This window comes from Hibiscus syriacus, unplaced genomic scaffold (genome assembly GCF_006381635.1).
Source record: "Hibiscus syriacus cultivar Baekdansim isolate YM2019G1 unplaced genomic scaffold, ASM638163v2 tig00112686_pilon, whole genome shotgun sequence".
NCBI lineage: Eukaryota > Viridiplantae > Streptophyta > Magnoliopsida > Malvales > Malvaceae > Hibiscus > Hibiscus syriacus.
Genome location: NW_024063383.1, coordinates 19,255 through 34,596, shown reverse-complemented (window position 1 = coordinate 34,596; position 15,342 = coordinate 19,255). Strand labels below are relative to the sequence as shown.

The 15,342-nt window shown below is 34.9% G+C and overlaps 1 pseudogene; it reads left to right on the top strand.

Moving 5' to 3' along the window:
• Positions 1 to 6,990: 6,990 nt before the first annotated feature.
• Positions 6,991 to 12,333, top strand: LOC120182530 (annotated as a pseudogene).
• Positions 12,334 to 15,342: the final 3,009 nt, after the last annotated feature.

Genomic DNA, 15,342 nt, shown 5'->3' with positions numbered 1-15,342 from the left:
AGAAAATAAACCCACACCTTTATTGTTGAATCATCGATGAAGGTGACATAATATAGTGAGCCTGCAAGGGATGAAACTGCAGATGGTCCCCATACATCAGTATGAACCAACTCTAACTTTTTTGCCTTGGGTGTCTTACCAATCTCTGCAAAGCTGACTTTCTTTTGTTTGCCAAAGATGCAATCCTCACATAGTCCGACATCTACATTCTTTAGATCTGGCAGCTTCCCTTTTGAAAAAAAGCGTCTTCATCCCTTTCTCGTTCATATGGTCAAGCCTTTGGTGCCATAGGTTTGATTTTCCATCAGCATCTGCGGCTGCAATGATATTCTCTAAATTTGAGGTTACATAAAGAGTACCAGTCTTCTTACCACGAGCAATTACGAGTGCTCCTTTGGTAATCTTCCATTCACATCCTGAAAAGGTTGTGCTATATCTTTCTCCATCAAGCTGTCCTACAGAAATCAAATTTCTTTTGAGGCTAGGAATATGTCTCACTCTTTTCAGCGTCCAGGTGGCCTGGTTTGGCAACTTTAATCAGATGTCTCCTTTTTCGACGATCTTCAAGGTTTCATCATCAGCTAGATGAACCTTCCCAAAATCACAATTGACATAGTTCTCCATGATTTCTCAGTATGGGGTGGAGTGAAAAATGCCCCTGAATCCAAGATCCATGATTCAATCGGACTGTTAACGCTTAGAATCATGGCATCACCTGTCTCATCTGTCACGTTTGCAGATTCCTGTGCGCCGGTATTTTTCTTTGGTGCTCGGCAATCTCTTTTAAAGTGACCCTTCTTGCCGCAGTTATAACAGATAAAATCTTTCTTTCTCGTTATTGATTTTCCCCTTCTGGATTTGGATCTGCCACGATTTGAATTTCTTTCTGAAGTTCTCCCTCTAGACTCCGTGTGCAAGGCTGAGGAGGTTGATGCTTCACCCGATTCTCTCCGTCGAATTTCTTCACTCAATACTAGATCTTGTACATCGTCGAATTTTAATTTATTGTTTCCCGACGAGCTGCTAACTACTGTAATAGTAGCATTCCAACTGTCTAATAGAGATGATAAGAGAATTAAAGCTCGAACTTCATCATCGAATTCAATTTCTACTGAACTCAACTGGGTTGTGATTGTGTTGAGTTCATTTAGGTGTTGAGCCACCGATGCCCCTTCCGCCATCCGCAAATTGAATAATCGCCTCATCAAATGAACTTTGTTTGAGGCCGATGGCTTCTCGTACATACTGGAGAGAGCTGCCATAAGACCCGCCTTGGTCTTTTCCTTTGCTATGTTGAAAGCAACATTGCGGGATAACGTCAGTCGGATAACTCCGAGGGCTTGTCTGTCGAGAAGAGCCCAGTCTTCATTCTTCATGCCCTTTGGTTGCTTTCCTAAGAGAGATTGATATAGATTTTTCTGGTACAAAAAATCTTCAATCTGCATCTTCCAAAAGCTAAAGTCCGCACCATCGAACTTTTCAATTTTCACCTTCCCTTCGTCTGCAGCCATCGCTCCCACTCGAATCTGGCTTCGTTTGGATCGTTTCTGACAATTATTGCGAACCACTGTGTATTAAAACACCTCCGTTGAAAAATTCGTATCGCCGACAAAATTTTACTATTCACGAAATTCACTATTCATGTGAATAGTAATAAATAGTAACCTCACAAAAAATGACAAAATTCACAACAAAAAGCTCTGATTACCCGTTGTTGGGAAATAAACGAGAACGAGTAATTTCCCTATAACCAGATTAGTGAGAATGCGAAATAAAAGCGGAAAATAATACCCGAAATTGATAACGGAGTTCAACCAATTTTGCCTACGTCTCCGGACTGCTGCAGATTTTTTACTAAAGAGAAAATTTACAGGTGTTTACAAAACACACTTGAGAGAGAACTATAATATTTTGGGATGATTTAGAAACTAAATGAGCTAGGGTATTTATAGCTGAAGCTTGAGGACTAATCTTATAAATACCCTAAAGTGTGCAGTGGCTAAATATATAATTAATCCTATTATAATTTAATTAAAAAATTAGGTAGCCCCCATTTTTCAAACAGCCGGCTGCTGCATTTTGTTTGACCAACAGCTTCTTCTCTCTTCTCGGTTAAATCTAAGACATTTTAGAAGGAAACTAAACATGGGAGAAGAAAAAGGGCCTGAAAAGAGAAGAAAATGTTATAGAAGATACAGTATATATATATCACACACATGCATGAGTATATTAAAAGAGTTTCTTTATTAAGGGACCCTTTTTGCAGGGGTCATTTTCAAGTGCAGAAACAACAGTTTCCAACACTTGAACATGATAGGGTTGATTGTACAATATATCAAGACAAACCCACCATTCCAACTAAGAAAAATCCAATCCCTTATAACCCTTTTGAATATATATATATATATATATATATATATATATATATATATATATATATATCTCTTTCTATGTCCCACATGGTTTATTGGAACTCTCGGGGACCTCGTAGGGCGCAATGCATGACTCCTGAAAGCCCAGCATTCCCACACTCTGCAAATCATCTACATTGACCACTCTACGTAAAGCTAACTCCTCTCTCTGTCTCTCTCTGAAATAGATGAGATGAACCCTAATTTCTCCAGAATTTTCTCACTAAAAACAATCCAATTTTTTGGTAGATCCCCGAGTCCCCCTGCATGTGTTGATGGAGTGTGCCTACGGACTTGCATTATTCTATCCCAAAATATCATACAGATTTCATATTAAAAGTCCCCCATCTTCATTAAAAATATTAGTATATATGGATCTATATTTAATAGGATGCGGTTTTATACATTTATATAATATGAAATATATGCGTGTGTATATATATATATATATATATGGTTTGAAGTTTTTTTTTATAAGTGATTAGTAACAATGAAGGAGGTTGAAGCTTAAAAGTAAAGAAAGAATTAAATGAATGATTTTGTTTTGGTTTCCCAAAGTCGAATTCTGTTGACTGTTAATCGGTTTTCTCACCCGTCAATTGGTTACATGAGATTCAAATATAATTTCTCTCCTGTCATCCACCATAAACTAATTGGATATTTTATTTAAAATAAAATAAAAATATTTAATAATATTATGTATAATATATTATTTTGTATTCATCTTATCAAAAAAATATTATTTATTGATTAAATTAAGTCAAAACAAAATCTTGAAACCGGGAGAGTAACAAAAAAAAATATTTATATTCATGAATAAATCAATTTATAAGTTCGGTTATAATTTGTTTATTAGTTAGTTTTAATTAAATTTATGATCATATTTATTTTGTTTATTTACAATACAAGTATTGAAATTTATGTTTAATTATATTGTTCGTCGAATTGATGCCGTTCTCTGTCCGATGAGTTTCCAACGAAACGCGTGCTTTCTCTTTTTAACGTTCCCCTTTTTACTGTTGGAATTGTTCGGCGTTTATTTTTGATCGTCGAAACCGAGACGGTGGAAACGGAAGATGGTCTCTCTTTTGCTTTCTTTCTTTTGTTTGTTGCCTTATTTGTTCTTTGTTATTGCTGGGCCTCGATTGTGATTGGTGATTTTGGTTTGGTCGATGGTGTTTTAATAAAGGTAGTCGAAAGGGTGATGGTGAAGGGCCAACAGTACAGCATTTCTCGTGAATAGGAAGTTACCAAATCCCTTTACTTTTAGCTTTCCTTATAGTAATGGGAGCTAAACATTATAGCATAAAAAAATATTTTTAAAGGAATTTTAATGATAAATTTATTATTATAATTCATTTTTTAAATATTTTCGAAAGATTGTAAATTAGATTCGTAGAATTTGAGGTATTTTTCAGTAAAATAAACATTATGTTCACGTTTAGAAATTTAAAAAAATTGAATTAAACATTTTAAGTTAATGATAGTAGCTAATGGTGACTAACGATGGTTGGCAGTGGGATACAGGGTTTTAAATAGCGTTCACGGTCACGTTTTCGGTCGTATCGCGTTTATCACGGTTGCAGATACAACAGATACTATTGCGGTCATTGCGGATATCGCGAGCATGAATTTTTTCGAAGGAGATTATTTTTTTTAATAAAAAAAATCAAAATAACGGAAAAATAGATGAATATTGGTCCGCTACTGCCGCGATTGGCTGCGATCTGTTAAATTGCGGCCGCGATCCGCCGCTATTAGTGTTATCCCACTTCACACCGTTATTTTTCGCGATAGCGATTTTGGATACCGCCGCGATATAACAACCGCGACACCGCTATTCGGCCACTATTTGAAACCCTGACGGGACTATGGGAGATTTTGGCTAGATTTAGAGGTTAAACTAGGCATGTAAACGAACTGAACGCACACGAACGGAGGTATGTTCATGTTCGTTCATTTAATAAATAAACGAACACGAACATAAACGAACAAATTTTTTTTTTTCGTGTTCGTTTATTAAAGAATATAACTTGTTCATGTTTATTCATTTAATAAATAAACGAACATAAACGAACACGAACATAAACGAACACGAACATAAATGAACATGAACATAAACGTTGGATACCCCACCTTCCATTGTTCTTTTATGAAAAATAGTCGACAATGCAAATCAACCAAATCTACAGTGATAAATAGCGTAAGAGCTGATTAGCAGTGATGAAATGTTTAAAGATATCAAATATTTCGATCGATCTTTTAAAGATAATAAATGATTCACATGACTTTAATTTAACGCTACAACATTTATCTTAGTGGTCCATGATTAAATATGGACAATCATTTTCCACTACTTTATTCTAATAAATTCGCCGGCTAAAAGTTTTGTGACATTAATGTCAAACTTTAGTGAGGTTTGTTAATAATGGTCTTTTCAGTTGGCAGAGTAGAAAATTTAACTGCATGAAGATTTCAAACGGTACAAATTGGACTACAAGGCAATAACATAGATCCGAAATTCCTTCGATGCTACATATAGTAACTGATATTATTGCTAAACCACCATTCAAAATTTTAACGTACCTAAACTCTACTCCACAACTAAAAGTCACACAAGAACTATGAAAACAAAAGTTCATTGTCAAAATGTATTTTCTACTTATTAATGAATTCTTCCTGGAAAACCCATTACTTCCGCTATTACACTCTTTTTCAGAAATTGCATAGAAACATTTGTTTTGTTTTCTGGTAAATTCTATATATTTTTCTCTTTACTGATACTCATATACTTCCGATTATTACATTTATCTTCCCATCTATTTCTAGAAAGAAGTATGATGTTTTCTTGAGTTTTAGATGTGAAGAATAGATACCCGCAATAACTTTACATATTAACTATTAAGCCAAATAAAACAAAGAAAGAGATGAAAACAGACCTGTAAAACTTCAGATTGCACTATAATACAACTTATTTTGAAATTTTCAACTATCGTCTCCACTATCCAGTGAACACTAGGGTTTGGAGAAAAAAAGGGGGAAAATGAATATAGATGCGAGGTGCCTCACGGATTAAATTATTGGATTTAATCTCCAAATAAAATTGGGTTAATTATGGAGTTAGTCATCAGAATATCAAATTAATTAATATTTTTAAGATACTTACAAATTGGTCACCAAAATTGATTTAAGAAGATTGGGTTAAACATAAATGAATGAACATAAGCGAACATAACCGAACGGACATAAACGAACATAACCGAACGTTCACGAATGTAAATGAACGAACGAGACCTATGTTCATGTTCGTTCATTTAATTAAACGAACAAAAAATCTTGTTCATGTTCGTTCATTTAATAAATAAACGCACATAAACGAACTTCCCACCGCACGGTTCACGAACGGTTCGCTGAACGTTCAGTTCATTTACAGGCCTAAGTTAAACTAATAGTTTGTATAAAATTTAGGGATTAAATTAATATTTTATCTAAATTTTATGGTTAAATTATTATTTCATCTTAAATATAGGGGTCAAATTACAATTGTACCTTTTTACTGACGACAAAATTGACCACCCGTGTAGTTTACCTATCTCGCATTTTCTCAGCTGGAGATCCGAAAGCCGTGTAATGAGGTAGGTTTAATATTTCTTTCTCATTTTTCTGTTTGGTTGTTCTGAAAGTTCAGGATAGAAACGAGGTATCACTGAATTAGACATTGATTAGTTCATCCTAAGCTTAAGCTGTAATTTTATTCTCCTTCTTCTTCTTCTTATTTTCCTTTATTTTATCAGTACCCAAACGGAAAGCCAATTTGTTTTACAAGTGTCGGTTGCTTGTATGTTGCTAACACCCAACACGTTTTATTGCAGTAACTGAATCTCATCATTTTAGCTAACTTAATCTTTACAATTTTTGTAGCCATCTTCCTTCAATGGTGGACTAATTAATTCTCTGGAATTTTTTTTGAAAATTTGTTGGAGATCAGGTTTGCATTCGTTTTTTTTTGGTCTATTTCTATTTCTCATTGCAATTTTGAAATGCAAAATCTATGGCTTTTGGTGCTTTTTTATGTTCATAGATTCGTTGAATATTTGGAAATGAGTTGGAATCCTCGGAAGGAAGTTCAGTACAACAACAGTAGCTACCCTTATAATAGCACTGGCAGCTTTATGGAATATTTTGAAGGACTTACTTATCAGCATGTCAATTTCATTTTTGACAGTTCTTCCCATGTTCAGATAACATTTATTATCAAAATTGTTGCTTTTTTAAAATACTGAAACAATTTCCTTTAATGTCTACGTAAGAATGATCAGATGGAAAATATGCTAATATTGGGATGAATTGATCGTAATTGATTGTTTGGTTTGTTGGGGGTATCTGCTTCTTACAGTGGCGAATTCATAAACTTAAGAATGGGGTCTAAATTTTTTATATTTTTTTCTTAAAAATAATGGGTATGCAATTTTTTTTTTATTTTTTACTTAATACATTAAACTAAATTTAACCATTTTCAAAAAAATAATGGGATGCACTTGCGCCCCCTAGGGGCTTAGTGCATCCGCCCCTGGCTTCTTAGCTCACAAGAATGCGTCTCTGGGTGTGTTTGAGGGATTTTGATGTGTAATATATACTTTGTACGTAAATGATTTATTGCAATGAATTGCTGCTATTGGTTACAAATCACACCCAAAAAATGAATTTTCTTTGTGCAGGAGAGTTTGTACCAATCAATGACTACAAGCTTTTACAAGTTTGGATTATATGATTCTGACAATATTTCATATTGTGATCATGGTCATAGTTACGAAGTGAATAACCAGGAACTATGTGCTGATGAATATAGAAGGGCATCAGAGAGTTCCTCATTAGCGAGCAATGAACAGATTGCAGCAGTGACTATGGAATCGGAAGGAAATGCAAATACAACCTCACCTGAAAATCCGGTGGACTGTAAGTTTTCAATCCTGCCTTTGTTTTGTTTCAATGCATTTATTGGTATGCATGTGATGGTGAGAAGGTTTTTAATGATCTAGATCATAACATGCATTTTTTTTTTTTACTTTCTTTCTAATTCAATATGTTTTTTCTGTCAAAATGCCTTCACGCCACTTATGACTATATTTTTTTATCTCATGATTGCTTCTGCTAATTAATGTTGCATAATGCGATGGATTAAATTTCTCTCCAAGAGATTGATTTTCTTTGACGATCGATGAATAGTCAAATTGTTTTGCAGCTTTATGTTTTTCTCCACATTTTATGATTGGATGCCGTGGTTCATAAATAATTGAGTCATTGATTCAAATATTCCCCAATATCTACGTTTTGTTGGATTTTTAACTTTAAACCACACATCATTGAAGAAAAATTAAGGATTCGGTGACCTTCACTATAAATTTGTGTTGACATATCCTCTGATCCCAAATAAAGGCTCAGTCAAGGGGCTACAAAAATTTCAAAGCTACCAAAAGTGTATGTTATTGCTTGCTGATAGTTTTTGCATTTTCACTGATACAAACGGTATAGTGCTGGCTCTTCAATTTTTGAGTTGTCATTTTCCTTGGCTTATTTATTTTCATCATGAAGTAAAAATAAAATGTAGTACTCTACCACCAGTTCTTGCCATAAAGTGACCATCAAACCTGGTAATGCTTCTTCAAACTTTTTCCATAGACATAAAACCCTATGCCAATATTCGCGTGAGATTTCTTTTTCCTACCTGGAGGAGTTGGTGTATGTTTAGGCAACTTCTGAGGTAGTATATTTTTAGTTTAGCCATGCTAGAATATTTTGCAATACAATGATTCTTACCGCAGCATGTTAGAGTGATTTGCAGCAATAGTTCTGTATTTGCTTGTGCTTATTCCTTCTAGCTCTGAACTATTGAAATGCATATAGCACCACTAGAGCAACATCACTGTTGAGATCATACTAAGGTGCCAGGAGAAACCATCACTAAGACTAGGTCCCCCCCCCACTCAATTGGTCAATGCTTCTTTTACAAAGCAAATTCCCAGCCTTCATTCCCAGGTTGACAATAATTTTGCTACACTTGCCAACAGCTGATGTTAACTTGGATCTGCGGTAGAAAAATTGAGATTGATTGACCTGAAGTTCTCAAACTTCATCCAATTGGAATTTCAGTTTGTTTATTAAAAGTTTAATCTTTAATGTTGAGCATTTGTTGCAATCTGAGTTCAAATACCTCTAGGTCTCTTATGGATTGGCTTGTATGCCAGCTTAGCTAACTTAGTTGTTGGACCAACATAAACACCAGTTACTAACAAATATGCTGCTCGGTGCATGTTTTTTTAGTATCAGGTGCAGAGTTGTTACAAATATTGATTGACCCCCCTCCCCCAGATGAAGTTGCGTGGCATATCTGAATTATCTGACATGATTTATTAAAACAGAAGTGGGTGTGTGATGCAGGGGGGATCTGAGACAGATGATGTTGAGCTGTCAGATTGCACGTTGATGGCGCTGAGATACCATGAGTTGGCAGATCAGCGCAAAGGCGGGAATTGATTGTGACATGTTCCTTATTGGGGTCGTTTTGAGTATGTTTCAGTCTTTTGGCCATAACTTTGGCTACAGGTGTCAGAATCGCGCATAAGACCCCAATCCGGAAAGCTCTTTTCGACGCGCACGCTCTCCACATGAGCTACGCTCCATGTGGCCTTTTTTTTCAACCTCAAATTCTGCCGTTTTCCCCTCCGAATCACTAGATTTAGTTATTTTTTACTATTTATGGTAATATTTCGATTGTTAATTAGGAAGTCAATTTAAATCCGATTTAGACCGGATTTTTGGGAGATTGCTTATTTTATTTCGAATTTCAATTTAGAGTGATTTTCGGGATTTTGCTATTTTTGGCAAAATTCGAATAAATACGATTTTTGCTATTTTTGGCAAAATTCGAATAAAGACGATTTTTTTAGCTATAACAGTCCGGCTTGTGGACTGCTTTTGACAGTTATTGATTTTATAATATTTTATTAAACCCTAGAGACTTTTTTTTCTCTGGTTTTTGGGCGAATTTTCTCTTGTGAATCGTCTGTCGGAGCTAGCCTACAGGATAATCACTATTCTGACTGGCGTCAGTGTGGTGGGGCTTTATTAATATCAAATTTCTCTAATAGTGTAAATCAATCACAATTGCTCGTTATCATTTGGTTGGTGGCTCCCTATTCTTACTTTTAACGTATTTAACTGCAATTTTGAAAAAGAATTCCTCATTCTGCTGCTTTCCTTTACCTTCTTTACAGGTCCATGGAGACCGCATCATGTTCATGATTACCAGGTCTCTCTCTCTCTTATTTTATTTTTTGAAAATATGTGCACAACTTTCTCTCACAAGCCCAAAAGGCAATAAGGTCTGAAGCGGCCAACAAATAGATTTTATACAACTGTTTTGCTTGGACCCAAGACTAAGTATACGGTATATGTAGGAACTTTTAAAAGACAAGGGGAGAGATGGCCCTTTTTCTCCCTTTCCTTGCTCAAAGTCGCTTCATGGTTTTGCATATCCATACATGTTAGTAAACTGCTTGCATCAGCATCTAGTATCGATGACTTGAATCTTCTAAGGTTTTACACTTTAGACATGTTGAATAATTTACATGCTTTTCTAAATACTTATAGGGTTGTAGAGGCTTAAATCCTAATGCTTTTCAGTTTCATGGTTCAGAAAATTAGTTGTTACAAAAAATTGTTAAAATTTGCAGGTCATTTGGCAAGATAGTGTTGAACCTGACAACATGACACCTGACAACATGACTTATGAGGTTAGAGCAAAACTTTCCCCATTCTTTTTTCTTGCGTAATAGTTGGATTATTTCTTTATTATTCCTCTGTAGCCTTTCAATTTACTTGTACTTTTAATTTGGTACAACTCTGAAATGAGAAAAATTGAAAGACATAATGAAGTTATTGGCCATTGGTAATTGTTTGTTGAGATGCATTTGAAGATTGAAACCTTGTTTTCAAGAGTTACAAAGAAGTTGTCTATTAGCAATGGTCTTTTATTTTATCTTTCTATTAATTTCTTAAAACAATTTGTGGTCAAGCCAGCTATAGATAATTTGACATATTAGGACATGATTTAGGACATATGAGATAGGTTACTGTAAATGTTAAGTTAACTATGTTAATAATACCTTTTATTAAGATAGACTATGAAGAAGTAGGTCTTTGGGTGGGAGAAAAAGGCCATGGAGGACAGTAATAAAACAGGATTAAGTCTGATGTCATTCTCCTTTTAGTTTTTCTGGTTGGTTGACTCATGAAGGGCGTTGTGTATTGGGCTTAGAGTATCTATTAATGTTTTTACTGTTGGGGGGAGGGAATACTGCTAAATTTTCAAAAATGTACTTAAATGGAAGAAAAACTAAAAGTATGCCATGACGTTTGTGGGCCACTGATCCCCCACTCCACAAAAGGGAAAACGGAGAAAACTGGAGGGACCATTATTGGCTCTACCTGTGGAAAATGAACGAGCGGGGTGCAGAAGTGAAGGGAAGACAGAGAGAGAGCACTCCTATATTCATGCTTCAATCTCTAAGTTGCAATCCTTTGGCTTGTGTATGACTTTGAATGGTTAGGAGAAAACTACCCATAAGTAAACATGGGCACCAAGAAACTATATCTAAATTAATAAAAGTACTCGCTTCTAGAGTACCCTAACCAGACTAGACGTTCCTAGAGCATTAAAATTAAAGAAATTGCTCTTCTGCTCCTTAATATTAAAAAAAAAACACTTGCACTTTCAAATGGCAGAAATTATGATTTGCTCAAATCAAGCTATTGATACCAATAAAACTTGTTTTGGTGGCTGCATCTAGGTCACTTGCATTATCATTATTTAAAAAGTCAGCGTGCAACATCCTAAAATTTTGATGTCCATGGGTTAGGAACTTAGGATTTAGGGGCTGGATCTGGGTCACAAATGGAATGAGCTGGCAAGAGGATAGTTCTTATAGCTTATCAAAATATGTAGCATGAAATCAGGCTTCACTTAGCTAAGAGTCCCGATTCGATACTTCTAAATACATCAGAAACAGATAATCAAGCGAGATTGACAGACTTGCTTTTGCTTGAGGGTATGTGGTGCATTAGATAATGACTTTTGCCTTTTGAATAATGTCCAAAGCAGTTGTAGTTTTTTCAAATTGGATTAGTTGCATTATTTTAGGCAAAAAGATACAATAAACCCTCTTAATTTAGCTTTGAGGTAAAAAATCTAACTATAAATAAGTGAATCGTTTTGACTGATGAATACTTGAGAAATTACAGGAAAAGATTTCATAGCTCTTGGTAGAGTACTGGTTTCTTAATTTAGAAAAGGAAAAACAACTTAACCAGTATATGGTTATTGTTATTGCTGAAGAAAGCTAGATAAAAAGTACTGGAAACACTTTTACTTTTCTTAAAGTTCAATAAACTCTGTAGAAAGTTCAACAAAAACAAACTTAACAAGTATATGGTTATTGTAATGGCGTGGTGTTCTAGCTAAAATTGTTACTTAATTTTAAGAGTTAAAAGCACTATAGTTTAACCCTTGTCTCTTTAAGAGCAATGCAGCATCAACTACCTTTTCTAGGAGATTTTATTGGGTTTAATGAGCGCAACAAATTATTATTGACTAAACTTTTATTCGGTTATACATTTCTAGAATGAGTTGTGTATTTGTAAACAGCATTTTTTTGGTTTTCCTTTATTTTTGGATTAGTCATTCCTGATTGTAGTTATCGCTTCAGGAATTACTTGAATTAGGAGGGCTGTTGGAACTCAAAGTCGAGGTCTATCCCAAGAACTTATTTCTTTGCTCCCAGTTTCAAAATACAGGTGCAGCTTATTCTCCAGGAAGAAATCAAAAAGCGGTAATGCATGTGCTTTTTTGCTTTGTATCCGTTAAACTAGATTTGCTTTTGTTAGCTGAGGGTTATGTTCTTTAACTGATATTAAATTAAAATACACAAGCCTAGTTAGTCTGTGATATTCTTGATGTATAATTTTACTGGTTTACCAGGTGTTATTTATATTTAGGGTAAACTACCCGGTCATCCAACTTTTAAAGGGCTTTCAATTTGGTCACGAAAATATGAAGGCTTACAATCGGGTCACTTAGGTTAATGACTTTGAAAAATCAAGTCAGTTGTTAAGTGATAAATGGATGGCATAGTTGACACTTTTTATCCAGCTGGAATGTCCAGCTAAGACCACCTTCATCATAGCACCACCATCATTCAGAAACACTTAACACCTCCACCATCATCGCCATTACTGGGACCACCTTCATCGTACTACCCCATTGCTAAGACCATCACCAAACTACCCACCATCACCACGGTCACTCATCTACATGAACAAACCAGCCCCAATCCAGCCCAACAAACCATCACCAACAACCACAACTAAATAGCAACCACCCAGCACCATTCGGCAGCATAACTCACGCATGGTAGACCAACCTCTCGGATCAAATCATCACCACCAACCTTCACCAAACCATAAGCCAAAACTCAGGCACCATCATCTCCATTTGGCTGGATTTGGAGATCGGAGTGTGGTATTTGAAAACTTGGATCTTTATTTTGTGGCTTTTGGGGAGGTTCTGTTCAAAATCTAATATGAGATACAGGATAAGGAGAAAATAAGGATTGTTTTGGCATAAATATTGGATCTGAAGGAAACTGGTGAATGATGACATGCAGTGGCACCAAAGGCTTATTATTTTGGGATTCAGTCTTGTGCTGTTAGGAAAAAAGAGAGAGAAATATGAGGTTTTATGGAAAAATGTCCTTTCTTTTAATTGAAAATTTGTTTTATGTTAGAAATATCTAGCTAGACGTTTCAGCTGGTTTAAAAAAGTCCACATTAGCCAGCCATTTATCACTTAATGGCCGAGTGAATTGGATTTTCAATTTTATTAACATATTGTAAGCTTTCTTATTTGGGTGAACAAATCTAGAACCATCTTATAGTTATTTGACCACTGGGATAGTTTACTCTTATATTTATTGTAAATAAATAAGATTTAAGATTTGTTGTTGATTTCCCCTTTCCATTAACCCACTCGCTCTTCCTTTTCTTCAGTTATATTATTTTTGTTGGTTTTTTTAAAAGGGCTTCAAGTAGAGCCTGTTGATATTTGCAGTTGTTGTCTTGTAAAGCATTGAAAAACTTGAAAACGGTTGAGAGATCATAATAATAATAATAAAAATATTTACTTGAGATAATGCTCTGAGTGTATTTACTTTCAAGGCTAAAAATGAAAATCAATCTAACACCAAGTTGAAAAAGAGCTAAAAGTGTTAAGATGCTAGTTAAGATTGTTTATTCTATTAACTGATAATGCCAACTAGGGTACTGGTAAGACATTGCAGTTAGCAGCCTTCTAGAGGGGGATTTGATGTTTGAGTGGCATTTTCTCTAAGGTAGCCTCTGCCTCCATTATATAGAAACCTAGTAATACAAATATGTGTAGGTAGGTTAGGGACCTAACTTGTAATCTTCTGGCCATTGGGATTTTAGGTCTTAGTAAAAGCTTTCCACTTTTAATCTTCTCAATGGAAAGTCCATTTACTTTATGGGATTGAATTGAATCTGAAATGTATTAAATATTTTGAAACTAATGGTAGGCTCATATTGCATATACATAGATAAAGTAGCTAGCCTGGGGTCTGATCTATGCAATAATAAAAATATTTTACAAAAAACCTCTTAGGATTACCTTGTAAAAGGCTCCAGTGAGTCGGTGAGTAGGGAGATGCTAATCTAGATACATGACTGTAACTTCTCTTTGTTTATGTCCAACGTTAACATGTATGCCTGCTTTTTATCAGGTCTGTTCTTTTGGGCCATGGTTTGCCAAGCATCTTTGCCGTAGCTGTGGATCATTGATAGTGATAGGAATATCAACTGTGCATAATTCATTCTTTACATTTCAAATCAATATTGAGATTTCTGGATCAGGTCATAGTTTCAGTTGCGCGAAGAACATGCATGCCTCGAACATCCTTCATATACCCTAGATTTGCAGCTTGTTTAACACTGGATTTCTATACTGTCACTCTAGGCTCAGTGTTTATTGCTTTTTTGAATCAGATGTGTAATTTGCCAAATGGAATATAAAAGAGGTGAGAGACAGATTACCCTTCCTTGCAAACATTTATTTGATTATCGGATGCGGTAGCCGATGGCTTAGCATCAACAAGGTAAGCGACTGATTATTTTCATTGTTTTTATTTGATTTAATTTGTAGCACATTAATGTCCAAAAAAGAAAAAGAGAGAACCTAAACATATGTGTCGAAACGATTTTTCCTTAAAGGTGAAAAAGGTGAGATTTTGAAAACCACATTAATTCTTAATTGTCCCTTTTTAATTTAAAAACAAATGCGATTTAAAAAACCTCTCGTTTCGAAAAATTTTGAATTTCCTTTACGATCGAAAAATACGGTTCGAAGAGTCGCCACCAATCTTTGATTAGGGTGTGATTGGGCACCCAAAAATTCTGTCATTTTAAATAAAAATTAATTTTAATTAAAACAACAAATTGAGGTCTGCGTGATCAAAATCCGAGTTCGGGAGTCGATTACGTTTGGGGAAGGATTAGCACCCCCACAACGCCCTAAATCGGTATCTAATCGATTAATTAACGTATTTGCAATGAACTTTACAAATTCGAATTTATTTTGATTTTTGATCTCATAAAACAAAGATATAAATTTAAAAACATTCAAAAGCACTCAAACAAATTAAATTAAAATTACCAAGTCATTTTAGAAAGATAAAGAATGTTCGATTATTTACAAATATCGAGACCAGATCTTAAAGATATAACAACCTTTTCTCGATATATTTAAATAAACGAACATTTCTTTTTCTCTCGTTCCCAAATTTTAGGTGATGAATCAATTTTT